This window comes from Callithrix jacchus, chromosome X (genome assembly GCF_049354715.1).
Source record: "Callithrix jacchus isolate 240 chromosome X, calJac240_pri, whole genome shotgun sequence".
In the NCBI taxonomy this organism is placed as follows: Eukaryota; Metazoa; Chordata; class Mammalia; order Primates; family Cebidae; genus Callithrix; species Callithrix jacchus.
Window position 1 is genome coordinate 99476279 of NC_133524.1, and position 27311 is coordinate 99503589.

The 27311-nt window shown below is 39.8% G+C and overlaps 1 long non-coding RNA gene across 2 annotated transcripts in view; it reads left to right on the forward strand.

Annotated features, from left to right (window-relative positions):
- Nucleotides 1-27311, forward strand: part of LOC103790312 (uncharacterized) — a 103467-nt gene that overhangs the window by 1812 nt on the left and 74344 nt on the right. For both annotated transcript variants that reach the window (XR_013531702.1, XR_004738834.3), the window contains exon 2: nt 1514-1654. This is a non-coding gene — a long non-coding RNA (uncharacterized LOC103790312). The remainder of the gene's footprint in view (nt 1-1513; nt 1655-27311) is intronic.

A 27311-nucleotide genomic window follows, 5' to 3' on the forward strand; every position in this document is an offset into this window, starting at 1 on the left:
CACATAGTTTTCTGACTGTATAAATAATAATTCATGATTCCCATGTATCTCAGATGGGAGTTGAAATATGTAATTGGTTCATAGTAATTTGAGATTGTAATACGCATGCTTTCATGGTTGGCATGTTTTCATCCATTCTGCAATGTAATTAAGAGGCCAAGAGTTTATTAAGTGTTAGTTAAATGTCAGATACAAGAATTTAGTATTTTTAAAAAAACAATCACTTTGTAGTTTGCCCAATTATAACGATACCCAGTCACACCTCCTAAAATAACCAAATATGCCTAAGTATTATTATTATTTCCCAGGAAATAACATTTTCAGTTCTATAGTACCTGGGCTCCCTACCTTTTCTACCACCCTATCTCCAGGTAAACACATTTCTATCACTATATTGGTTTTATAATGTCCTAGAAATGTATTTAAGTAGAATCATAGAGAGGTTTTTAAAAGAGGAATCTGGCATTTTTCATTCACCCTATTTAATTTTAGATTTATCCATTTTGTTGCATATATCAATAATTTATTCTTTGTTATTGCTATTATTCCAGTATATGGCTATATCACTATTTGTTTTATCCATTCACCTGTTGATGGATATTTGGGTTGTTTCTAATTTGGGACACTGATAAATAAAGCTGATATGAACATTTGCAAATAAGTCTTTTCATAGACATATGCATTCTTTGGGGTACATATTTAGGAGTGCAATGACTGGATATATGGTAGATATAAGATTAACACTGTAAGAAACTGCTAAGCTGTTTCCAAAGTGGTGGAAACTGTCACCAGCAGTGTACAAGAGTTTTATCCTCCCCAATCTTGCCAGTGCTAGATTTTAGTCTCTTTAATTTTGGCCATTCTTATGAGAATATAGTAGTGTCTCATTGTACTTTTCATTTACATTTTCCTAATGATTAATGTTGTTGAGTATCTTTTCATGTCCTTTTTTGACATTTGTATATATATCATCTTTAGTGGAATGTCTATTCAAATATTTTGCCCACTTATTTACTGAAGTGTCTGTTTTCCTCTGACTTTTGTGATATTTTCTATATTCTAAATTTAAGTCCTACATCAGATACAAGATTTTAAATACTTCCTCCTAGTCAGGGACTTGTATTTTCATTTTCTTGTCCATATATTTGGAAAAGCAGAAGGTTTTTACTTTGAGGAAGCCCGATTTATTGATTTGTTCACTTACAGATTGTGATTTTCACATCATATATTAATGTAATAGCATGACTACAGAGAGAATACTTGGACATGTAATAGCAAGCAGGGATAAGCCTACATTTCCACTAGATGACAACTTCACTGTCACTCTGTATGTGGGAGAGGGTTGTGGGATGAAGCTGAGGATGAGGAAAAACATCATTGCACAGCTTCAAAGTAACTGAGTAGGGGGATAGGGCAGACATCATCACCCCATCCTCTGTTTTTCATGTTTTTTTCATCCTCTTACTTTCCTCCTCATTCCACGTGCTTTCTTGTCTTTCTCTCTCCCATCTAGTGTAACGTCAGACAAGGGTGTTGACTCTGCAGCACAAAACCAGTAGTTTGTAGAGACGAACGAAGTGTGGTGTTGTATCTGCTAGAGAGGCTACTGAGGCAAAACTCAAGAGATTCAGATCCCATCATGGGGACACTGTAGGTAAGTCGCTTCCCTTCCTTCAGATTAGTCTATACAACAGGATAAAAATACCCAATCCTCCTGACCACCAGGAATACTCTGGAGTTTAAGTGTGATCTCATGTGGGAAAGCAATCTTCCCTCCTCCTTAGAAAAGTAGTGTACATTTGAGTAATTACATTAATAGATATATTCCAGATGTCCTGGAACTCTGCATGTTAGGCATTAAATTAATTGTACTCAAGTGTGAACTGTTTTTGGTTTTGTTTTTGTTTTTTCAGATGGAGTCTCGCTCTGTCACCCAGGCTGGAGTGCAGTGGCATGATCTCAGCTCACTGCAACCTCTGCCTCCTGGTTCAAGCAATTCTCTTGCCTCAGTATCCTAAGTAGCTGGGATTATAGGCACCCACCACCATGCCTAGCTAATTTTTGAATTTTTAGTAGAGACAGGGTTTCACCATTTTGGCCAGGCTGGTCTTGAACTCCTGACCTCAAGTGATCTGCCTTCCTTGGCCTCCCAAAGTGCTGGGATTACAGGCGTGAGCCACCACGATTGGCCAAATGTGAACTGTTGAGGTCAGGATTTTTCCAAGTGTGGTCTATGGATACTTCATCAAATTCATCAGAAGGTGCTTGTTACAATAGCAGATACTTGGACCTACCCTAGATCTGCTGAATCAAAACCAGAGAAGTGGGATGGGGGATGGGAGTTGTCTTCATTTAAAGTAATAGCTTCAGTTGGTCCGGTACTCATCTGTCTTAGTGCATTCTGAGCTACTGTTAGAAAATATCATAACTTGGCAGCTGATAAACAACAGAAATTTATTTCTCACCATTCTGGAGGCCAAGAAATCCAAAGTTAAGGCACTGGCACCTTCAGTGTTTGGTGATGGCCCACTTCCTTCATAGATGGATATTTTCTCATTATAATCTCCCTTGGTGTTGCTTATACCCATTATTGGAAAGAAATTTAAATTAAAAAAAATAATCTCCCTTGGTGGAAGGGGCTAGCTAGCTCTCTGGAGTCTCTTTGATAAGAGCACAAATCTCAGTTATGAGGACAGAGCCCTAATGACCTAAAAACCCTCTCATAGCCTTACCTTCTAATACCATCACCTTGGCATTAGGTTTTAACATGAATTTGAGAGGGAGGGGTCACAGATATTCACACCATAACATCACCCATGTTTGAAAATCACTGCTATGGATGTACAAGAAGATCTTATAGTTTTGAATCATTTAATATCTAATTTCATTGTTAGTTGCTCCTGCTACTCAGCTTAAATATCCGTTTTTGTAGGTCTGTCAAATAGACAACAATTCCTTCAATTAAGTAATATTTCAGTGTTTATATATGAAGTACTAACATAAGCACTGAGGAAGTAGCACAGAGAATAAGACAGGTAGGGTCCCTGGAGCTATCATTCTAGATTGGGAAAAGTGGCAGTAAGCAGATAAACAAATCAATAAACTATGTGATTTCATATGAGAATGTTTGTTTTGAAGAAAATAAACAGAGTAGAAAGTGACTGAGACAGGGATTATTATAGATGGGGTTGTCAGTGAAGCTCTTTCTCAGGAAGGGACACTTGAGCTGAGTCCTGAACGATTAAGAAGAAGCCAGGCATGGAGAGACCATTTTGTCAGTGTCCTTGTGCTATATGTGGGAACCATTGATCCAGGAGCAGAGGACAAGCGGAAGTGGCTGGAGCCTGGGACATAAGTGCGGACAGGTGGGAGATGAGATCAAAAGGGGTAGACAAGAGCCACATGGTTTGGGTCCTGTAAGCAGTTTGGGTTTTATTCTGAGCATGGAGGGTTAGAATATGGGAGTGATGTGACCTGATTCTTGATGTCAGAAGCTGACTCTGGCTGCTGTGTGGAGAACAGGCTGGAGAGGGACGAGGTAGGGAGTGGGGATAACTATTAGGAAAATATTACAGAAGTCCTGGAGAGGGATGCGTATGGATGAGGCCAGGGCTGCAGCTATGTGCAGAGGGAGGGGTGGACCTGGTCAGAGCGTGTTTGCAGGTCGGGCAGGTAGGACCTGCAGTGGCTGTGTTCCTGGGGTGTATGAAGATAAAGGAGAATTGTGGAGAACTCCTGGGCTTTTTGTTTGCCCATGTAGAGAAATGGCGGTGCCATTTTCTGAGATCCGTCCTTCCAAGTGCTTTGAGATATTCCCAAGTTACTTACTTAGTTTTGTTATAACTAACATTAGTTATAATAAAAATTAGTGATTTTAAAAACGTGTTGGTAGATGAATATGATTCAATTATAAGACTAATAAGCTTTTTTCCCCAGTGTCTCTGTAGTAGAATTTTTTAAATGATGTGATTGCTCACCATTTCTCTTTTTAAAAATGAAAACACAAGTTAATGTATTTTTAAAACGTTTTGTCTTCTATGTTATGTTGTGTATAATGCCAGTTTTACAGATCTAACAATTGAGTGACTATAAGGTAAAGTTAAAGTATTCAAAGTCACTCAGTCTTTATGTGGCAGAACTAGGGCTTGTCCCTGTTCTGTCTCCACAGCCCACACTACTGACCAGTACACCTAGGAAGAAGAAAAAGCATTTGTGAGGTATGGTGATTACCTAAGGTCACCATCTAGAGTTAATGGTTTAGATCTGGCACTGTGGCCCGAGTATATGTCCTGTCTTGCACCCAGCTCCCTGTTCGTTAGACTTGGCATTAGCTTTGTTACTATGTGTAGTGAATCACTTTTCAAGGGTTTAGGATGGATGTTTTCCTGAGGTTAACCTGCAGGTAAAGTAAGAGTACACTAAGTACCTTCAAATAAAAGGAACTGGCATGTTGATTTTCTTTTTTTTATAGACGGGATTTCACCATGTTGGCCAGGATGGTCTCAATCTCTTGACCTTGTGATCCACCTGCCTTGACCTCCCAAAGTGCTAGGATTACAGGCGTGAGCCACCACGCCCGGCATGTTGATTTTCTTATCCAGCCCAAATATATTGAAAGAATAGAGCAAAATTTCCTGAATCATACAAAATGTGCTTTTTTCTGTCTGGCTCCTTCAGCATCTTAACATTAATTTTATGTTTATTGTTGTCTGTTGTAGATCATTCATTCTCATTAATGTGTGGTATTATGTTGTGTGGATTTTTTTTATATCTATATATGTATATTTTTTTAATAGAGATGGGGTTTCACGTGTTGGTCAGGCTGGTCCTAAACTACTGACCGCAGGTGATCTGCCTGCCTCCGCCTCCCAAAGTGCTGGAATTACAGGCGTGAGCCACTGCGCCCAGCCTTTTTCTTTTCTTTTTTTCTTTTTTTGTTGTGTGAATATTTTGCAATAAACATATCTATTATGGGGATTTGAATATTTTTCAGTGTTTGACTTATTGTGAATAATAGTATTATGAATGTTTTCTACATATCTTTTTTTTAATTGTTATTTTAGGTTCAGGGGCACATGTGCAGGTTTGTTATATAAGTAAACTCGTGTCACATAGGATTGTTGTACAGATTATTTCATGACCCAGGTAATAAGCTTAGTGCCCATTAGTTATTTTTTCTGATTCTCTCCTTCCTCCCACCCTCCATCCTCAGGTAGGCCTCGATGTCTGTTGTACCCCTCTTTGTATCCATGTGTTCTCATCATTTAGCTCCCACTTATAAGTAAGAGTATGCAGTATTTCGTTTTCTGTTCCTGCATTAGTTTGCTAAGTATAATGGCCTCCAGCTCCATTGATCTTGCTGCAAAGGACATGATTTCATTCTTCTTTCTGGCTGCATAGTATTCTATGGTGTATATATACCACATTTTCCTTATCCAGTCTACCATTAATGGGCATTTCTGTTGATTCTATGCCTTGGCTATTGTGAACACTGCTGCTATTAGCATGTGACTTGATGGCAGAACACTTTATATTCCTTTGGGTGTATAACCATTAATAGATTGGGGCTGAATGGTAGTTCTGTTTTCAGCTCTTTGAGGAGTCACCACACTGCTTTCCACAATGGTTTTTGCCTTCCCACCAACAGTGTATAAGCATTCCCTTTTCTCTGCAACCTTGTCAGCATCTGTTATTTTTTGATGTTTAATAATAGCCATCTGACTGTGTGAGATGCTATCTCATTGTGGTTTTGATTTGCCTTTCTCTAATGATCGTTAATATTGACCTTTTATTCATATGCTTGTTGACCATATGTATGTCTTCTTTTGAAAACTGTTCATGTCCTTTGTCAATTTTTTAATGGGGTTGTTTGTTTTTTTCTTGTAAATTTAAGTTCCTTCTAGATGCTGGATATTAGACCTATGTCAGATACATAGTTTGTAGATATTTTCTCCCATTCTATAGGTTGTCTGTTTACTCTGTTGATAGTATCTTTTGCTGTGCAGAAGCTCTTTAGTTTAATTAGATTCCATCTGTCAACTTTTGCTTCTGTTGCAGTTGCTTTTGATGTTTTCATCATGAAATATTTGCCCATTCCTATGTCCAGAATGGTATTGCTTTGGTTGTCTTCTAGGATTTTTTTAGTGTTGGGTTTTATACTTAAGTCTTTAATCCATCTTGAGTTGATTTTTGTATATATCAAAATCAACTCATATATTTTGATATGAGTTGCATAGCATAGCAACTCCTTATTGCGTAGCTTAAGGAAGGGGTCCGGTTTCAATCTTCTGCATAAGGGTATCCCCAGCACTACTTATTGAACAGGGAGTCCTTTTGCTTGTTTTTGTCAACTTTATCAAAGATCACATGGTTACAGGTGTGCAGCCTTGTTTCTGAGCTCTCTGTTCTGTTCTGTTAGTCTATATGTCTGCTTTTGTACCACGACTATACTGTAGCCCTGTAGTATAGTTTGACATTGGGGAGAATGATGCCTCCTGCTTTACTTTTTTTGCTTAGGATTGCCATGGCTATTTGGGCTCTTTGGGGTTCCATATGAATTTTAAAGTAATTTTTTTCTAGTTCTGTGAAGAATGTCATTGGTAGTTTGGTAGGAATAGTATTGAATCTGTAAATTGCTTTGGGCAGTATGCCCATTTTAATAATATTGATTCTTCCTATTCATCAGTGTGGAATGTTTTACCATTTGTTTGTGTCATCTCTGATTTCTTTGAGCAGTTTTGTCATTCCCATTGTAGAGATTTTTTACCTCCTTGGTTAGCCATATCCCTAGGTATTTCATTCTTTTTGTGGCGGTTGTGAATGGGATTCTGTCCTCATTTGACTCTTGACTTGGTTGTTATTGGTGTATAGAAATGCTAATGATTTTTCTTTTTGAGACAGTCTTGCTCTGTCACTTAGCCTGGAGTGCAGTGGCACACTCTCAGCTCACTGCAGCCTCCACTTCCTGGGTTCAAGTGATTCTCCTGCCTCAGCCTCCCGAGTAGCTGGGATCACAGGCATGCACCACCACGCCTGGCTAATTTTTGTATTTTTAGTAAAGACGAGGTTTCACCACGTTGGCCAGGGTGGTATCAGACTTCTAACCTCAAGTCATCTGCTCACCTCAGCCTCTCAAAGTGCTGGGATTACAGGCATGAGCCACTGTGCCTGACCTGCAATTTTTATATGTTGATTTTGGATCTTGAGACTTTGCTGATGTTGTTTATCAGCTTAAGGAGCTTTTGGGCTAAGACTATGGAGTTTTCTAGATATAGAATTCTGTCATCTGCAAACACTTTATAGCATGGTGGCAGTGGAATCCGTCCTTGTTCACACATACCAGTAGCAGCTGCAGTGGTACTGTGGTAGGGTGCACACTGCTTGACTGCAACAGGGTGCTAGTGGATGCCAGGGTGTCGGCCTTCATGCATGCATTTGTGTAGTAGCTGACATTGACAGCACAGCTCAGGGGGATAGGGCCCCAGTCAGTGACTGTGCACACTTCACGCTGGTGGTGGTGTTTGCACTCTCTGTACAAATTCCTGTGGGCGACAGCAGCCACTCAGGGCAGGTGTGGGTCAGCTTTTCTTTATGCCTAGTTTTATGCTAACAGCAATTTTGGTGCTGGTGGGCTCGGTGCCAGCCAGAGCTCCAGCAACAACGGCAGTGTAGCAGGAGGAGGGAGGTGGGGGAGGGGCAGGGCCAGGGCGTACTCAGCCAGCAGCAGTGGCATTGCAGAGTGCGCAAGCACACATGTGCTGGTGAGGGAGGGAAGGCTAAATCTGCTGGTGCACACATACAACAGCAAAGTGATGTAGGGGATGACCATGGGCAAGTGTGTGCAAGCAAAGTGGCATTGGGGAGGCTGCAGTCGGGGGAGGATGCAGGTGGGCTGGAGCAAGTCCACTAGGGGTTGCTCTGCTGGAGCACTCTGCCAGATTCGGGAGCAGTCTGCTAGCCCAGGGGCAATGATGTGGGCCTCCAGAAGATACCTGGGGGCTGCACCGCAAGCAGGAATGACCAGGCTGGGACCCCAGGAGAGGCTAACAGACTGAAGAGTGTTGAGGTCAGACCAGCACTGTCTTATGGGCACGATTGCCCTGCAACGTTCAGGTTCAACAGTTCCCCTAGGGCTAAAGTCTCCTATAGGAGTGAGTTAAGCCTAGGGAGATGGGCAGCCATGGTTATGCTCCACTACACGTGCTCCTGTACCAAACTCTGGGCTCCACTCCAGCTGGAGTTTTGCCCCTGCCAGTTCTCTGAGTAGCTCTCCCTGCCAGTTCAAGTGTCCATGGTGGTCAAGGGGTCGCCTTCTGCAGAGATTCCAGAGGCCCGTGGCGAGAGTGGGTTGCTCCTTGCCTGTTCAACCCATAGCCTTTTCCAGGAGTCACTGGGGACCAGGAGTGAACTGGTGCATGGTAGCCCTGAGCAGCGTTCCCAGCTTCTTCCTGCTTCCACCCAGTATCTGTGTCTCCCCTTTGTCTGCTTTCAATGCCTTCTCTCAAAATCTGCTAGGAGTGTGCTAGTCTTCCTGATGCCTATCCCTTTGTTGGAGACATTCCCCCTGGCTGTAACTAGTCGGCCATCTTGCACTGTCCCTTATTTCTCTACATATCTTTGAATAGACATTTATTTTCATTTTTCATGTGCACGTACCTATCCTTGGCCTAAGAGTAGAATTTCTGAGTCATAGGGTGTGTGTTTATTCAGCTCAGCATATACAGCTTAGCAGTTTTCAAAGTGGTTATTCTAATTTATATTTGTATCAGCAGTGTCATAGTTTTACTGCTCTACATCCTCACTGACACTTGGTATACCTTGGTGGCTTTTGTTGTTCTGATGAATGTGTGATTAGTATATAGTATCTCATTTTTCTGTTTTAATTTCTGTTTGATTTAATTTTCTCTCAAGTTTTAAGTTTCTTTTAATATTGTCAAGATCCTTTCTCTCTCTCTTTTTTAACTTTACAATTTATTTACTTAAGGTGCTAGAGTTTGCATTTTCAGTTTTTCTGGTTGTATCCCTATTGTGTTGTTCATGTTACTCAGTCTCCTCTTCTTTCCTTTAAATTGGTAGTTAAAGGCTTGATCCTATTCGGATTTTTTGATAAGAGTGTCTTAGATGTAGCATGTACAATCATGTGTCACTTAACCACAGAGATACATTCTGAGAAATGCATCATTAGGAGATTTCGTCATTGTGTGAATATCATAGAGTACACTTACACAAACCTAGATAGTGTACCCTACTACATACCTAGGCTATATGGTACAGCCTGTTGCTACTAGGCTAAAAATTCACACAGCATGTTACTGTACTGAATACTGTAGGGAACTGTAGCATAAAGGTCAGTATTTGTATATCTAAACATAGAGAAAGTACAGTAAAAACATGATATAAAAGATTAAAAGTGTATTATCTATATATGTGTATTGGTCACTTGCAGGACGAAGTTGCTCTTGGTGAGTCTGAGTGAGTGGTGAGTGAATGTGAAAGCTTAGGACATTACTGTGCATTCCTGTAGATTTTACAAACACTGTACAATTAGGCTATATTACATTTATAAAATAATATTTTTCTTCAATTATAACCTCGGCTTACTGTAACTTTTTAACTTTATAAACTTTTACTGTTTTTAAACTTTTTGACTTTTGTAATAACACTTAACTAAAAACACACATTGTACAGCTATGCAAGAATATTTTCTTGCTTTATATCCTTATTCTGTCACCTTTCTTTTACTTATTTATTTATATTTACTTTTTAAACTTTTGTGTTAAAAACTAAGACACTTCAAGATGAAATTCGGAGGAAAAAAAAGGAAGCTAAGACACAAGCACACACATTAGTCTAGGCCTATACAGGGTCAGGATTATCACTATCACTGTCTTCCACCTCCATATCTTGCCCCACTGGAACGTCTTAAGGGACAATAACACACATAAAGCTGTCATCGCCTATGATAACAATACCTACTTCTGGAATACCTTTTGAAGACCTGCATGAGGCTGTTTTATAGTTAACTTTTTTTAATAGGCAGAAGGAGTACATTTTAAAATAACAACAAAAAGTGTAGTAAATACATAAACCAGTAACAGTCATTTATTATCATTAATAAGTATCATGTACCATACATTATTGTATGTGCTTTACTTTTATACAACTGGTAGCAGAATAGGTTTGCTTACACCAGCATCAGTATATTTTTCATAAACATGTGAGAAATACATTGTGATATGACAGGTAGGACAGCTAAGAGTGGGTAGGTGATAGGAACTTTTTGGCTCCATTATATCTTATGGAACTACTGCTATATATGTGTTCTGCTGTTGACCAAAATATTGTTATGCAGCACGTGACTGTCCTTCACATAGCCTTACACCTATCTTAGTCACCTCAGGCTGCTGTAACAAGTAACATATAGTGGTAGATTATACAATGTATTAATCCGTACTACATTGCTATAAAAAACTACCTAAGACTAGGTAATTTATAAAGAAACGAGGTTTAATTTACTCACAGTCCTGCAGGCTATACAGGAAGCATGACTGGGAAACTCAGAAAACTTACAATCATGGCAGAAGGCGAAGGGGAAGCAGGCACATCTTACATGGTCAAAGAAGGAGGAAGAGAGTGAAGGGGGAAGTGCTACATACTTTTATTCAACCAGATCTTGTGAGAACTCACTCCCTATCATGAGAACAACAAGGGGGATGTCTGCACCCATGATCCAATCACCTCCCATCAGGCCCCTCTTCCAACATTGGGGATTACAATTCAATATGAGATTTGGGTGGGGACACAAATCCAAGCCATATCAAACAACAGGTATGTATTTCTCATGGGTCTGGAAGCTGCAAGTCTGAGATCAGGGTGCCAGCATGGTTGGATTCTGGTTAAGGGTCCTCTGCCTAGTTGTCACATGGCCTTTCCTTGGTATGTGCATGTGGAAAGGAAACAAGCTCTCATGTCTTTTATTACAAGGGCACTAATCTCATCATGAGAGCTGTGTCCTCATGACATAATTCCTTTCAAAGGTCCCATCTCCAAATACCATCACATTGGAGATTAGGCTTTTCACATATGAATTTGGGGGGGGGGACACAAACATTTAGGTAATAGCACAGCAAGAGCCTCGTCATATCTGTTTATCTCATCTCTTCTACTGTGAAGTTCAGGTTGATCACTGGGCTCAAATTTTGTCAGCCTAATCCATCCATTATAACACTTTCCATGTGTTTTTCTCCTCAAATTTTTTCCCACTTTCTGAAAATTTTTGTCTAGATCTACATTTCATTAGAAGTTATAAAATGGTGATGTTGTAATTTTATAATTTCTTTTGCATTTATTAGCTGGGTGTTTCCTATAACATAACTTGCCCCTATGCCATCACCTGTTATGATTCACTGAGGTATGGTACACATAGGAAGTGAAGGATGAATGTTTAATTCTTTGCAGTACTTTTCAGAACAAGTAGTTGTTTCCATAGGAGCTTCCAAAGATGAGTCGTGAGTTGGTATTGTCTGTGTTTTGTTTTTCTTTTATTAAAGTGTCCTTGTGACTCAGAGATATTCCTGTATTTAATATGTTTTAAACCATTGCAGTCACTAATCTCGTTTATGTTCAAATTCTTTCATTTTTATCCAATGAGAGCCTCTTCAGCTTGGCCTCTGAATCTTTTTGACATGCTTTCTGGTATGATAATTTGGTCCAGGAGTATCTGGTACAATCCTGACACCAGACCTGGAATCAGCTGTCTCTCTAAGAGAGCCTTTTTTTTTTTCCATGGGAAATATTTATAGAGGACTCAATCTGGGTACTAATCAACTGGTCATAGTTTGCTGCTTCTTTTTAGTGCATATAGCCAGTAATTATGCATTACATTTTGAAGATGATACACATCTTGCCTTCCATCCTGAATTGCTCCTCTATGCCCTTATAGATAATCATTTTTATCAGTTTTTGTTTTAATCTTCCAGTTTTTAGAAACATAAGCAAATGTAATATGTGTATTTATTTCCTCCCTAACACAATTAGAAGGTGGCATAGTCTACACCACTACTATCTAGTGGAAATATCTATATTGATGAAAATTTTCTGTATCTACACTGTCCAACATAGTAGCCACTAATTTAACTGAGGCTGTTGAGCACTTGAAACGTGTGAGTGAGGTATTGAGTTTATAATTTTATTTGATTTTTTTAAATTAAAAGTAAATGGCTACATGTAGCTAGTGACCACTATATTGAACAACAATGGCTCCCTCCATTTTTTTTTGCACTGCATTTTTCATTTATAGTATATCCTGGAGGTCAATCCATAGCAGTATAGAGAGGGAATCATTGCCTTTTATACATGCATGATGCTCTAGGAGGTAGGTGTACCTTAGATTACTCAACCAGCCTTCTATTGGTGGACATCTGCCTTACTTCTAATCTTCTGCTGTTATGAATTGTTCTGCCAGGAATGACCTTGTATTTATGCCTTTTTGTCTATTTGCATTATATCTTTGGAATAGATGCTTAGGAAAGAGATTGCTGGTTCCAAGAATTAATGCCTATGTCATTTTATGAAATAGCATCAACCTTCCACAGGGTATATACTATTTGAAATTACTTCTATCAATGCATGACAATGCCTGTTTCCTCCTAGTCTCTTTAAAAGGAACTCTGCAGGGAGGTAAACAACATGTGAGAAATCTGTGGAAACCATTTCACTAAATCAGGAGAGTTTGATGTTCAGACTGGGGTCCTAGTCCTGTGCTTGTCTTTGAAAAATTAGTCTTTTTTTTTTGAGACGGAGTTTCGCTCTTGTTACCCAGGCTGGAGTGCAATGGCACGATCTCGGCTCACCGCAACCTCCGCCTCCTGGGTTCAGACAATTCTCCTGCCTCAGCCTCCTGAGCAGCTGGGATTACAGGCACGCACCACCATGCCCAGCTAATTTTTTGTATTTTTAGTAGAGACGGAGTTTCACCATGTTGACCAGGATGGTCTCAAGTCTTTACTCCTGTCTATCTCCTGTGGCTCTGGGTTCAGTCCCTCAGTGAAGGAGAGGAGTTCGTACATGAAGAAGAAACTCCATGTCACCACAGATGGACACCTCAAATGACTAAATGGAAAAAAATCACTCCATTAGGGATCAGGCAGACTCAAAACTAGTTCAGCAACATACCAACCTGACATAATGAAGGGAAACAGAGAAAGCAAAACTTCTACTTTCTACTTGCGAGAAGAACTAAGACTACAAGCACACTAGTGTTGCCTTGCCCTTTCCTCTCTATGAGTGAGGTAGGTTAGGAGAAGGTAGTAGTAGCTCTTTAGCACTATGGAAGCAGGCAGAGGCATGGGTTACAAGATGCCTCAGTTTCCCAAGTTAGCAGTCTCTTTCCACTCAACCATATCATTTTCTATTTAGATGCTGGGTGTATTAAGCCATACTTGCGTTGCTATAAATAAATACCTGAGGCTGGGTAATTTATAAAGGAAACACAGTTCTGCAGGCTGTACAAGCATGGCACCAATATTTGTTTGGCTTCTGGTGAGGGCCTCAGGAAGCTTACAGTCATGGTGAAAGGCAGAGTGGGACCAGGCATGTCACACAGCAGGAGTGGGAACAAGAAAGAGATGAAGGAGGTACCATACACTTCTAAACAAACATCTCATGAGAACCTGCTCACTGTTGCAAGGACAGCACCAAGACATTCATGAGGAATTTGCCCTCATGAGTGAGGTAGGTCAGGAGCAGGTAGTAGTAGCCTTTTAGCACTATGGAAGCCAGCAGAGGCATGGGTTACAAGGAGCCTTAGTTTCCCAAGGCTCAACCATATCACTTTCTGTTTAGATGCTTGGTGTATTTGGGAGCTCCACCCCTGTAGCTTTGCAGGTTGTAGCCCTGTGGCAGATCTCATGGGTTGGACTTGACTGGCTGTGACTTCTCCAGGCTCAGGATGCAAGCTGTCCATGGCTCTACCATTCTGGGATCTGCAGGGCAGTGGCCGCCTTTTCACAGCTCCACTAGGTAGTGCCCCACTGGAGACTTTGTCTGGCCTCCAACCTCATATTTCTCCTCCACACTGCCCTAATAGAGTTTCTATATTGGAGGCTCTGCCCCTGTGGCAGGCTGTGGCCTGGGGACCCAGGCTTTCTGATACATTTTCTGAAATCTAGAGGGAAGCTTCCTTAACTCTTGCATTCCATGTGCCCACAGACTTAACACCATGTGAAAGCTGCCAAGGCTTATGGTGGCTTGCACTCTCCAAAATGGCAGCTGGAGCTGTACCTGGAGCCCCTTGAGCAAAGGCTGAAACCAGAGCAGTGGGAATGCAAGGAGTAGCCTTCTGGGATGCTGCAGGGCAGCAGGGCCTTGGGCCCGGCTCATGAAACCGTTCTCTCGTACTAGACTTCTGAGCCTGTGATGGGAGGAGCTGCCTAAAGATCTATGAAATGCCTTTGAGTCCTTTTTCACCTTGTCTTGGATATTAACACTTGGCTCTTTTAGTCATGCTGACCTCTCCAGTGAGTGGTTGCTCCACAGCCTGCTTGGCTTCTTCCCCTGAAAACAGGCTTTTCTTTTCTACTAACCAGATAGGCTGCAAATTTTCCAAACTTCTGTGCTCTGCTTCCCTTTTAATTATAACTTTCAACTTTAAGTAAAACTTCTGTGCTCTGCTTCCCTTTTGATTATAACTTTCAACTTTAAGTAATTTCTTTGTTCCTGCGTTGGAATGTCAGCTGTTAGAAGTGGCCAGGCCAAATCTTGAACACTTCGCTGCTTAGAAATTTCTTCCATCAGATACTCTAAGTCGTCACTCTGAAGATCAAACTTCCACAGATCACAGAGTATGAACACAGTGTAGCTGACTTATTTGCAAAGGCATAATAAGGGTGACCTTTGCTTCAGTTCCCAATAAGTTCCTCATTTACATCTGAAACCTGGTAAGCCTGAATTTTACTGCCCATACCAGTAGCAACATTTTGGTCACAACTATTTAACCAATGTATAAGAAAGTCCAAACTTTGCCTCATCTTCGTCTTCTTCTGAGCCCTCCAAAGTCTTCCAACCTCTGCCTGTCACCCAGTTCCAATGCCACTTCCACATTTTCAGATATCTTTATAGCAACACCTCACTCCTTGGTACCAATTTTCTGTATTAGACTCTTTTTCCGTTGCTATAAAGAAATACCTGAGGCTTGGTAATTTATAAAGAAGAGAGGTTACTTCACATGTACCCCAAGACCTAAAATGCATTTAAAAAAAAGAAGAGAGGTTTGATTGGCTTACGGTTCTACAGGCTGTACAAATATGGCACCAACATCAGCTCAGCTTCTGGCGAGGGCCTCAGGAAGCTTACAGTCATGGAAGAAGGCAAAGTGGGAGCAGGCATGTCATATGGTGAGAACAGGAGCAACAGGAGGATAGAGGTGCCACATACTTTTGAACAACCAGATTTCGTGAGAACTCACTCACTAGCAAGTGAGAAATCATTCACTAGAGGACAGCACCAAGACATTCATGAAGGATCTGCCCCTATGGCCCAAATACCTCCCACCAGACGTCACCTCTAACACTGGGGATCCCATTTCAATATGAGATTTGGAGAGGACAAAAATCCAAACTATATTACTAGGTGTCCTGGACTCAGAGGGAAGATTCAACTAAACTTTGGCATAGAGTGTCTTTGAATCATTCATCATGGGTAGGCATTTACATTCATGTTGCTTCCTGTGGGCATTTTTACTTATAAGTAGTACTGAAGATTAAAAGAAGGATGGTATGGGATGAAGATATGGGATTGGACTGACAATGTTTGGCGCATAGTAAACTCCCAATACACTTTAATAAATTAATGACGTAGAGGCAGGAATAAGGAAATAACTGAACTTATGGTAATGTAATAATAATTGGCATAAAAAACATATAAAACAAAACAAACAGGCTTTGTGTGAGCAACATGGCTGTTTATGAACTTGGGTGTAGGTGGGCTAAGGCCGAAAAGGGCATTAGCGAAGGATGGTGGGATAGGAGTTGGTTTTATAGGTTTGGGGTGGGCAGTGGAAACTTACAGAGTAAGATCAGTTACAGTGGTGGAGGTAGGGACAAGGAGTATACATTACCATAAGTTCAGTTACAATGGCGGGTGGGGTAAGGTGTAAGAGTAGTTAAGGTGGCAGGGTGGGGTGAGGAGTATTCACATTATCATAATAACAGTTAAGATGGCAGGGTGGGGTGAAGGGAAGCTTATTTCCGGGGGAAGCTCTGCTGAGTGATCAGAGATAGTGGGGAATGCCCACAGTGGGTGGGGGGTGATTAGCCAAGGCAGGCAGGACTTCATACTTTCTGGATTAGGGCTTGCACATGGAGGCATAACATATATATTATATATATATATATATATATATATATATATATATATATATTAAAAATATAAATAAATAAATATATAAAATATATATATAAATATATATATAACATATATATATAGATGAGTTGGGATCACTCAGTATTTGTTGCTTCATTAACTGCTTTGAGGAAAACTTTTATTTCTGTTTATAAAAATTATGATTTTTCTGGGAGCTGCGGTGGTTCCAGCCAGTTGTCCTGGCACTTGAAGAGGCGAGGCTATGAGTTCAACGCCAACCTGAGCAATATAACAACAAAAAAATTTATGATTTTTCATTGGGAGAAAATAACCTGTTGAAAGTAAAATCAGATGCTAAACAAAGTGAAAATTGTATGACTGAAAGCTACTTGGGGGCTTGCCAAGGGATAGAAGGTTTTGTGGGGGGGTGGTACAGTTTGGATTTCCCCTCCAAATTTCATGTTGAGATCTAATCCCCAGTGTTGGAGGTGGGGCCTAGAGAAGGTGTCACAGGGATTGATCCCTCATGATGTGTGACACCTCCCTTGTTGAGATGTCATCCCTAGTATTGGAGCTGGGGCCTGGTAGAAGGGTCATGGGGTTGATCCCTCATGGCTTGATTCTGTCCTTGTGATAGTAATCTGGTTGTTTAAAGTGTGTGACACCTCACTTTATTCTCTCTTGCTCCTGCTCTGGCAATGTGATGTATGTGCTCTCCCTTTGCTTTCTTCCATGAGTAAAGGTCCCTGAGGCCTCCCCAGAAGCCAGGCATATACCAGTGCCATGCTTTCTGTACAGCCTGTGGAGCTATGAGCCAATTAAAACTCTTTTCTTTATAAATTACACATTCTCATGTATTTCTTTATAGCAATGCAAGAATGACCTAATACAGGAGGGATGAAGGAGGTGAATAATACAGGAGGGATGAAGGAGGTGAATGGTTTTCATTGTATAAATCAAACCTTTTTGGAATTTTCTATAACCTGGTAGCATTCTTGTTATATTCATACCTATCCTAGGATCTTCAACTGCTACCTAGAAGTACAGTTTCTATGCAAACTGAATAGAAAGCTATACAACTTAGTGTGTGAATGAATAATTGGTGAAAAAAAGGTTGAGATATAGAAACACACACACACAGAATGACTGTCAAATAAATTACTTTGACCTGTTTTTTTTTACCCATAAAACAATATACTGTGAACAGTTTCTGAAGCAATGACTACATGAGCACCAAATTTGTAATCAGTTCATAATTCTTTTCTTTCTTTCTTTCTTTCTTTTTTTTTTTTGAGACTGAGTCCTGCTCTATCACTTAGGCTGGAGTGCAATGGCACGATCTCAGCTCACTGCAACCTCCGACTCCTGGGTTTAAGTGATTCTCTTGCCTCAGCTTCACAACTAGCTGGGATTACAGGCTACTGCCACCACACTCGGCTAATTTTTGTGTATTTAGTAGAGATGGGGTTTTGCCATGTTGGCCAGGCTGGTCTCAAACTCCTGACCTCAAGTCATCTGCCCGCCTTGGCCTCCCAGAGTGCTGGGATTACAGGCTTGAGCCACCATACCCAGCCTCACAAATATTTTCTTTTCAACATTTTATTCAATAGTTTCTATATACAAAACACTATAGAAATGCAAATTTATAAAAAATTAAAGGATCCTCTATCTTCTACCAATGTGCACACACTGAATTATTTCTAAATACATCTTCTTAATGTGCTATTTTGATACAGTAAAGAACATGATTCAATAAATATATTTATACACTCTCATTTTGTGAATCTCTTCATAGATTTTTTTCTATTTTATATACTTTATAACTATAGCAGATTACCAATAAATCCTTTTTACTGCTAAACAAGTATCAAACAATATAAAAATTTATATGTAGAAGCTGAAAATATTGTTTTTTCCTTTTGCCCCAGAAAGACAGTTGGTCTCCCACTCCATAATGCAAAGATAATTTCTGTTAATTTATTATTGCCCATTCTCCAGATTTTATCTCTGTGTGTAATATACTAACATATTTAATCACACAAACATAGCTATATGCTCATTGTGATGATTAATTTTATGTGTCAACTTGACTAGGCAACAGGGTGCCCAGATGTTTGGTCAAACATTATTCTGGGCCTTTATTTGAGAGTGTTTCTGGACACCCTTCTTAATGTAGGTAGAATTCTTCCAATCAGTTGAAGGCCTTATTAGAACAAAAAGACTACCTCTTTCATGAGTATGAAGAAAATCCTCCTGCCTGACTGCCTTTGTGCAGGGATTTTTTTTTCTGCCCTTGTTTCAGGGATGCAAGGATGCCTCCACAGATACAAATCTATCATTGCTATATATCATATCAACACAATGAAGGACAAAAGCCAAAAGCCATACAATCATTTCAATTGCTGCTGAAAAAGCATTTGATAAAATTCAACATCCCTTCTTGATAAAAATCCTCAGAAAACTGGGTATAACAGGAACATACCTCAATAATCCTACTTGGTCATGATGAATGATCTTTTTAAATATATTGTTGAATTCAGTTTGCTAGTATTTTGTTGAGGATTTTTGTATCAATGTTCATCAGGGATATTGGGCTGTAGTCTTCTTTTTTTGATATGTCCTTCTCTGGTTTTGGTGTCAGGGTAATACTGGCCTCATAGAATGAGTTTGGAAGTATTCCCTCCTCTTCTGTTTTGGGAATAGTTTCTGTATGACTGTTATTAATTCTTCTTTAAATGTTTGGTAAAATTCAGCAGTAAAGCTATAAGGTCCCAGGCTTTTCTTTGCCGAGAGACTTTTTACTGTGGGTTTTAGCTTGTTGCTTGTTACTGGTCTTTTCAGGCTTTGGATTTCTTCATGGTTCAATCTTGGTAAGTTGTATGTGTCTAGGTATTTATCTATTCTTCTAGGTTTTCTAGTTTATTAGCAATAGTTGCTCATAGTAGCCTCTAATGATGCTTTGAATTTTTGCACTATCATTTGTAATGTCTCATTTTTCATTTCTGATTTTATTTGGGTCTTCTCTCTTTTTTCTTAATCTGGCTCAAGGTCTATCAATTTTGTTTATCTTTAAAAAAAAACCTTTTGTTCATTGACACTTTGTATTGTTTTCTTCATTTCAATTTCATTTGTTTCTGATGGGATCTTCATTATATCTCTTTTTTTTTTTTCTGAGACAGGGTCTCTGTCACCCAGGCTGGAGTGCAGTGGCATGATCTCAGCTCACTCCAACCTCTGCCTCCCAGGCTCAAGTGATCCTCCTACCTCAATCTCCTGATTATCTGGGACTACAGGCCTGTGCCACCACACCCAGCTAAGTTTTGTATTTTTTTGTAGGGACAGGGTTTCGCCATGTTGCCCAGGTTGGTCTCAAACTTCTGAGCTCAGGCAGTCCTCCCAACTCGGCCTCCCACAGTTTTGAGATTACAGTCGTGAGCCACCAGACCTGGCCTAGTATTTTCTTTTTTCTTTTTTTAATTTTTTATTGCGTTTTAGGTTTTGGGGTACATGTGCAGAACATGTAAGATAGTTGCATAGGTACACACATGGCAGTGGGTTTTGCTGCTTTCCACCCCTTCACCCACATTAGGCATTTCTCCCCATGCTATCCCTCCCCAGCTCCCCCTCCGCTGTCCCTCCCCTATTCCCCCCAACAGACCCCAGTGTGTAGTACTACCTTCCCTGTGTCCATGTGTTCTCATTGTTCATCACCCGCCTATAAGTGAGAATATACGGTGTTTCATTTTCTGTTCTTGTGTCAGTTTGCTGAGAATGATGTTCTCCAGATTCATGTATTTCCTTTTTTCTACTAATTTTAAGTTTGTTTTACTCTTGACTTTTTTGTTCTTTAAAGTATATCATTAGGTTGTTTATTTGATGTTTATTTACTTTTTTAATGTAGGCACTTATAACTATAAGCTTTCCTCTTAGTACTGCTTTTGTTGTATTCCATGTTTTGGTATGCTGTATTTTCATTATTATCTGTTTTTCAGTTTCCTTCTTAATTTCTTCATTGACACACTGATCATTTGGGAACATGTTGTTGAATTTTCATGTATTTGTAGTTTCCAGATTTTCTCTTGCTATTGATTTCTAGTTTTATTCCATTGTGATCAGAGAAGATACTTGATATTATTTGAATTATCTTTAATGTTTTAAGACTTGTTTTGTGGCCTAATGTATGGTCTTTGCTTGAGAATTATTCATGTGCTAAGGAGAAGAATGCATTTTAAGAATGTTCACTGGATGAAGTGTTCTCTAAATATCAATTAGGTCAATTTAGTCTGTAGTGCAGATTAAGTCCAGTGTTCCTTTCTGTCTAGCTTATCTGTTCAATGCTGAAAGAGGAGAGTTGAAGTCTCCAGCTATTATTGTATTGAGGTCTATTCATTCCTTTAGCTCTAGTAATATTTCCTTTATATATCTAGGTACTCCAGTGTTGGGTGCATGTATATTTACAGTTGTTATATCCTCTTGCTAAATTGAATTAGATATCATTGTATAATGGCTATCTTTATCTCTTTTTATAGTTTTCATCTTGAAATCTATTTTGTCGGATGTAAGTATTGCTACTCTTGCTCTTGTTTGGTTTCCATTGGCATAGAATATCTTTTTCCATCCCTTTATTTTCAGCCTGTGTGTGTCTTTATACATGAAGTGTGTTTCTTGCAGGCAGCGATCCTCGAGTCTTGTTTTTAAATCTATTCAGCCATTCTATGTATTTGATTGAAGAGTTTAATCCATTGACATTCAATGTTATTATGATAAGTAAGAACTTGCTTCTCCAATTTTGTTATTTGTTTTCTGGTTATTTTGTGGTCTTTTTTTCCTTCTTTCCTTCCTTCCTGTCTTCCTTTTAGTGAAAATGATTTTTCTTGGTGTTATGTTTTAATTTCTTGCCTTTTATTTTTTTGTTTATCCATTGTATGACTTTTGATTTGAGGTTACCATGAAGCTTTCAAATAAAATCTTGAAACCTGTTATTTTATGCTAGTGTTTGCAGTAGGTGCTTGTTTGTGCCCATCTTTCTTGAGAAGGCTTTCCAGGTGTTTGAAGAGGCTTGAATGTTGTGATCTAAGTTTTTGGTCACTGCAGTCATATCTGCATTGGGAGTCACCTGAAGCCAATAATGCTGTAGTTCTTGCAGACTCTCAGAGGTACTGCTTTGGTTTTCTTGAATAAGATCCAGAATAATTCTCTAGATTACCAGGCAGAGACTCTTGTTTTCTTCCCTTACTTTCTCCTAAACAAATAGAGTCTCTCTCTATGCTGAGTCCATGGAGCTGGTAGAGAAATAGCACAAGCATTCTGGTGGCCTCCACCACTGGGTCTGTGCTGGGTCAGATCTGAAGCCAGCACAGCACTGGGTCTCAACCAAACCACTACCTGGCTACTGCCTATGTTTGCTCAATTTCCTAAGGCTCTACAATTAGCAGACAGTGAAACCAGCTAGGTGTATGTCCTTCCTTTCATAGCAGGGAGTTCCCCTGGTCCTGGGCAAGTCCAGAGATGCCATCCAGGCACCAGAGCTTGGAGTCGGAAACCTTAGAAATCTATGTGGTGCTCCATTCTATTATGGCTGAACTAGCACCCAAGCAACAAGACAAAATTTATTCCACTCTTCACTTTCCACAGGCAGAGGAGTCTCTCCCCATGGCCACCACCACCAGAGACCCACAGGTGCTGTTGCCAGGCTACCACCAATGTTCAGTTAAGGCCCAAGGGCTCATCTGTCAGCTTGTGCTGCATGCTGCCAGGCTTGGAACTTAGCCTTCAGGTCAGTGAGCTCCCGCTTGGCCCAGAGCAGGTCCAGAAATGCCATCCAAGCTAAGGCCAGGAATCCGAGACCTCAAGAGCCTATGTGGTACTCTGCCCCACTGAGGAAGAGCTGGTACCTAAGCTGCAAGGCAAAGTCCCCTTTACTTTTCCCTCTGCTTTTCTCAAAGAGGAGTCTCTCCTCATAGCCACTACAGCAGGGAATGTGCTGGTCACACCTGATGTCAGCACATCTCAAGAGTCTCACCCAATGCCCCCAGTGTGTACTACATGGCTACTGTTGCTGATTATTCAGGGCCCAAGGGCTCTTTAGTCAGCAGGTGATGAATCTTTCCTGGACTGAGTCCTTCTCTTCAAGGCAGAAAGCTCCCTTCTGGCCCAGGGTATGTCCAGAAATGTTCAGGAGCTGGGGACTAGAATGGGTGCCACAGTACTCTGCCCAGTGTCCTTTCTTGTGGCTGAGCTGGTATCCAAGTTTCAAGACAAAGTCCTCTGTACTCTTTTCTCTCCTCCTTTCCTCAAGCAGAAAGGATTATCTTGCAGAGCTGAGAGCTGCATGGCATAGGGTTGGAGGAGGGGTGGCACAAGCACTCCCTTGGGTACCCTGGCTGGTGTCTCACTGGGTCACGAATCCCCCAAGTCTGTTGGCTCTGAGCCCAGGTCTAGATTGCCTTTTATGTTTCTTTAGGACCCCCAAGCACTTTAGCCCACAGTGGCAAGGCTTGCCAAAATTCACGTTCTGACTGATGGGATGGGAGATTCCCTTCTGGCTAGGACTGGTCTAAATGTTCTCTCCATGAACATTGGCTGAATTCTGCCCAATGCTGCTTTCTGCTCTGACATGGTAGCACTGGGTTCCCATGCAAAATCCCACAATCACTGTGCTCTCCCTCCCCCAAGAACACGGATTCTCCAAGCTTCACAGCTGCTGCCAGGGGATGGGGGAGGGGGTGGCATCAGCACTGAAGACTGTCTTTCTTACCGTCTTCAGTATCTCTTTCAGTGATATGTTAAAACCAGGTAATGTGATCAATCACCTGATTTTTAGTTCTTACAAAGGTGTTTTCTTGTGTAGATAGTTGTCCAATTTGATGTTCCCAGAGGGAGGACAATTGGTAGAGGCTTCTATTTAGCCATCTTGCTCTGCCTCCTACCCAATATCATATTTTAAACACCTTCATTAGACTATAGCTTACAAATCATAACCTCACACATTTTAAGGGTATTTAGATTATTTTTACCAAATGTAAAGAGTTATACAACCATCACCATAATTGGGTTTTTATAAATTTTTATCATCCCCAAGAATCCCATTATGCTTGAATGTAGTTAATCTCTGCACACACACCCAGTCCTATGCAATAACAGATATATTTTCTGTCTATGCATTTATCTATTTGGGACATTTTATGTACATGAAATAAATTAATATTTGGTATTTTGTGTCTGGCATCTTTTACTTATTATAATGTGTTCAAGGTTCCTTCATAATGTAACATGGGTCAGAATTTCATTCCAACTAATAGCTCAAAAATATCTTATTGCATAGACTGACCACATTTTGTTTATTTATTCACCTATTGATGAATACTCTGGCTATTTCTGCCTTTTGCTATTATGAATAATGATTCTACATACTTTTGTTTACACATTTTTATGTAGAGATTTATCTCAGGGAGAGAGATCCAAGATGGCTGATTACTAGCAGCTCAGGATTGTAGCTCCCAGTGGAAGTGCAAAGAACGAGAGGACGCCATACTTTCAGATGAATTTTTGTTGCTCACGGACCAGGAGATTCCCAGTGGAGGAGCCCCACGGGTCGCCAACACAATTCTTGTGGCTGGCACGGTGGTTTTGCCAGTGCCCCGGCGCAGCGGTTCTTGGTGTAGAATAAATGGGACTGGGTCCCCTTTTGGTCGACGTTTGGAGCTCCGGGAAGGCAGAGTCACCTATTCAGCTGATTGAAAAAGGGACTCAAGAAGGAAGCCAGACTGGATATTCCTGGGCAGAAAAGCACCATGAATCTTAACGCCACTGTTTTACCTGGCACAGTGGGTTGCTCAGATTCCAGCACTGAGAATCAAGAAGTTGGACGTCCACTCAGAGACCTAATTTGAAAGTCGGTAATTACAAAAATGACAGGTGGATAAATTTACAATGATGGGAAGAAACCAGCATAAAAAGGCTGAGAATACCCAAAATCAGAATGCCTCTCCCTCTACAGGGGATCACAGTTCCTCATCAACAAGGGAAGAAGGCCTGATAGAGAATGAGTGCATTCCATTAACAGAATCAGGCTTCAGAAGGTGGATAATAAGGAACTTCTGTGAGTTAAAAGAATATGTTCTACCCCAATGCAAAGAAACTAAGAACCTTGAAAAAAGGTTTGACGAAATCCTAATGAGAATAGACCATTTAGATCGGAATATAAGTGAATTAATGGAACTGAAGAATACAACACGAGAACTCCGTGAAGTATGCACAGGTTTTAACAGTTGAATTGATCAAGTAGAAGAAAGGATATCAGAGGCCGAAGACCAACTTAATGAAATGAAACGAGAAGACAAGATTAGAGAAGAAAGAGTAAAAAGGAATGAGCGAAGTCTCCAAGAAGTATGGGACTATGTGAAAAGACCTAATTTACGTTTGATAGGTGTACCTGAATGTCATGAAAAGAATGAATCCAAGCTGGAAAATATTCTTCAGGGTATTACTCAGGAAAACTTTCCTAACCTAGTAAGGCAGGACAATACTCAACTCCAGGTAATACAGAGAACACCACAAAGATATTCCTCAAGTAGAGCAACCCCGAGACACATAATCATTAGATTCACCAGGGTTGAAATAAAGGAAAAAATTCTAAGGGCAGCTAGAAAGAAAGGTCAGGTTACCCATAAAGGGAAGCCTATCAGACTCACAGCCGATCTCTCAGCAGAAACCCTACAAACTAGAAGAGAGTGGGGGTCAATATTCAATATCCTCAAAGAAAAGAATTTTCAACCCAGAATCTCATATCCAGCCAAACTAAGCTTCATAAATGAAGGAAAAAGAAAATTTTTCACAAACAAGCAAGCACTCAGAAATTTCATCACCACCAGGCCTGCTTTACAAGAGCTGCTGAAAGAAGCACTATACACAGAAAGGAACAACCAGTATCAGTCATCCCAAAAACTTAGCAAAAGGTAAAGACTATCTTCATAATGGAGAATCTATATCAACTAATGGGCAAAATAGCCAGCTAGCATTAAACAACAATATTAAACTCACAAATATCAATATTAATCCTAAATTTAAATGGATTAAATGCCCCAATCAAAGACACAGGCAAATTGAATAAAAAGTCAAAACCCATCGGTATGCTGTATCCAGATCCATCTCATAAGCAAGGACACACAAAGACTCAAAACAAAGGGTTGGTGGAAGACTTATCAATCAAACGAAGAGGAAAAAAAAACAGGAGTTGTGACTTTCGTCTCTGACAAAATAGACTTTAATAGTAACAAAGACTAAAAGAAACAAAGAAGGACATTACATAATGGTAAAAGGATCAATGCAACAACAGGAGTCAATGATTATAAATATGTATGCACCCAATATAGGAACACCCAGATACATAAGACAAGTTCTTAATGACTTATAAAGAGACTTGGACTCCTGCATAATAATAGCGGGAAACTTTGACACCACATTGTTAATATTCTAATGATCAACAAGATAGGAAATTAACAGGAACATCTATGATTTGAACTCAGACCTGGAACAAGTAAACTCAGTGAATATTTATAGAATTCTTCACCCCAGGTCCACAGAACATACATTTTTCTCAGTATCACATTACCCCTATTTTGAAAGTGACCACATAATTGGAAGTAAATCACTTTTCAGCATTTGTATAGCATTTCACAGACTTAAATGAAATATTGGTTGACTGTTATTTTCTTCCCTTATTCCTTCCTGTCTCTGCTGTTAAGCACAATTATCGGCATAAAAGAGGTTTTTAATACCTATTTTTAGATTGCAGCCTGGGCAATAGAACAAGACTCCTGTTCTCTCTCCCCCTTTCTCTTTCTCTTTCTTTCTTTCTTTCTTTCAAAAAAGAAAAAAAAAGATTTATCTCGGGTAGGAAAGTAATTACTGTGCCATATGGTAACTCCCTATTTTTCCATTTGAAGAACTGCTTAACTATTTTCATGATTCTGACAGTGATGAGTATGGGCTTAGTCAGGTTTTTTATTTTATTTTATTTTTTTAGACTGAGGTAATGGGTTCTGAGAAAAAAATACTAGAATCAAAGTGCCCTTCTTGTCACTTCATATCTGGTAGTATGTGATGCCTATCTGACCTCACTGGTGATATTAATCTTAATCACTTGGTTAAGGCAGTATTTGCCAAGTTTCTCCAATGTACAGCAACTGTTTTCGTTTGCCTATTTTATTCTTTAGAAGTAAGTTACTAAGTCTGTCCTGCCATCAGGTGATGGGAGGTGGAATTAAGCTTCACCTCATAGAGGGAGGGTATCTACATGTACTATTTGGAATTATTTGATAAAGACAATTTGTCCCCTCACACCTATTTCTTTATTAATTTACACATTTACTTCTATAAGTATAGATATATGTATATTTATTATATAGGTTGGGTTATTTACTGGATGGGTTTATTCCAAAAGAAAATCCAGCATTATGATTTCTGTGATGCAGTATAAGTATTTTGACTTAAGAGTCACGAACCCACGAAAGAGTTCCCTATCACCATCATAATAAACTCAGTACTATCATATCATCTAACTGTAGTATATTAGACAGGGTTTGTAGATAATACATTTAACCAGACAAATCTGAGACATTATTGTTTCAGATTATTGAAATGCATACTTGGAAATCCCTTCAGAAATAAATAAAAACAGATAAGATAGAGGTTATTTGAAGTGATCATGAAAAATTATTGTTATCATTCAGTAAACCTATTCACATAATCCCTTTCAGTGAAGCCAAAGTATGGAATGCAGGGGAAAATGTGTGCTTCATTTGAAAGTGCAATGTCTATTAGCACAGCCTTCATGTTATCAGACTCTGACACTATGAAAGCTATCTTACAACTTTAACTTTTAGATAATGACAGCACTGGAATATAATCCTTTTCTACACAAGTGGATGAATTTTGCCTTGGAAAACAAA